Below are 1,639 nucleotides of genomic sequence, written 5' to 3'. Positions count from 1 at the left end.
GATTATCTCTACGCTTCGCCTTCGCCTCGATTTTAAGCTTGTTTCACCACCGCTTCAGCCGGTATTTGCTCCGCTCACGCGGTCTCTGTTACAACACACAGCACGGATTTCCAAAAAAGTTGCAAGATGGCTCAGCCGCATTTTTACCTCGCGGCCCCGAAAGCAGGGAGTGCTAATGCTGCATGGAGCCTTGCCCCGAATTATCAACACCTCACACGCCAGCGAAGCCACGGGGGCTACCTGGTCCCCGGGCATCGGGAACGGCGATGACGTGCCTGCTGGGAACACTCCAACAGCTGCAACAGAGCAGCAACTCTATCAGCACACCTAAAACCAGACCGGGGGGCACTACCTGCGGGCACGAGCACGATCCTCTGCTCCGGCCTGGGGACCCTTCACGGCTGTGGAAGGGTCTAGCTCCAAGTCAGAAATTCTGATGGCTTTTGAAGCTCGGGAGCAGCAGCTGGCAGAAGGAGCCTGGGGTCCTTGTCAAAGCACCAGCTCCTCTTTGGAGGCTCTGCATGGCGCTGGCGTAACAGGATCTCGGGGACCAGCAGAGCCCCAAAGACAGACCTGCGGGAGATGAAAGGCGTGGAAGGAAGGAGCAGCACGGGTGAGAGCGACAGCTCGCTGCTTCAGCCCAGGAGAGCAGCGAAGGGCGATGAGGACAAGAAAGGACAGGATTGTCCTTTGTTTCCCCCACTGAGAACTGATGATTACACACTAACAGCAGAAAAAAAGAAGAGGCCCATCCCCGCCCCACCCTGGTGTTGAGCATGTTCCACACCAGGCGCAGAAAAAGAATCGACGAGGGTCAGTGATGTGGAGGAGGATCAGAGAGGACACCAGCATGGGACTCCCAGGACAAGAGCCAGGCAGAGGCAGTCCCTGGGCAGGACAGAGGACCCCGGGGCAGCCGGTGCAGATGAAGCTGGCACACGCCGGGTTCCACAGCGGTTTTGCTCCGGCGGCTCCCAGGAAGCCGGCAGCTCCCTCCAACCGCACCTCATCCCGCGGGGGCCCAGCCGCATGTCTGGGAAACACCATGATTAGTGCCCATACACCATCGCTGCAAGCTGGAGAACAGAGGAGCTGACAAACTGCCTTCAGAAAATGGGGTTTATTTCTTTTTTATTATTGTTATTTAATTTTTTCCCTTTTTTTTTTTGCAGTTCCGATGTTTACAGACATGCTTTCATTTCCGATGACACAGCTTCGCCACACTGAAAATCACACCGCAGCCAGCGGAGCAGCTGAGCTAAGACCCGTAAATACCAGCCCAGAAAACAAGGGACGACCACCGGTATTTCTATACATGAACTATTACTTTAATGTCACATTTTGACAACCGTAAATGGGCTACAGAATGGATGTGGGCAAAAGGCAGTGAGTGAGGCTGTTGAATCACTAGATGTAGAATAAACAGCACATTATCGACATTTACATGATTCACATCAAATTGATGACATCCTAAGTGTATTCCTTTTAAAGGATAGAAATTTTTTTCAATAAAATATTACATTTCATTTAATACTCTGGTACAATACTTCATACATTGCAGGAAAAAAATTAATGCAAGGTCTACTCCACCTAATAAGAGGATCCTTTTTCATTAGTCTTTAGTACTGTAATTAAAAAA

Source organism: Buceros rhinoceros, unplaced genomic scaffold, assembly GCF_000710305.1.
Source record: "Buceros rhinoceros silvestris isolate BGI_N320 unplaced genomic scaffold, ASM71030v1 scaffold23248, whole genome shotgun sequence".
Lineage (NCBI taxonomy): Eukaryota > Metazoa > Chordata > Aves > Bucerotiformes > Bucerotidae > Buceros > Buceros rhinoceros.
This window is presented reverse-complemented; position numbering follows the sequence as displayed.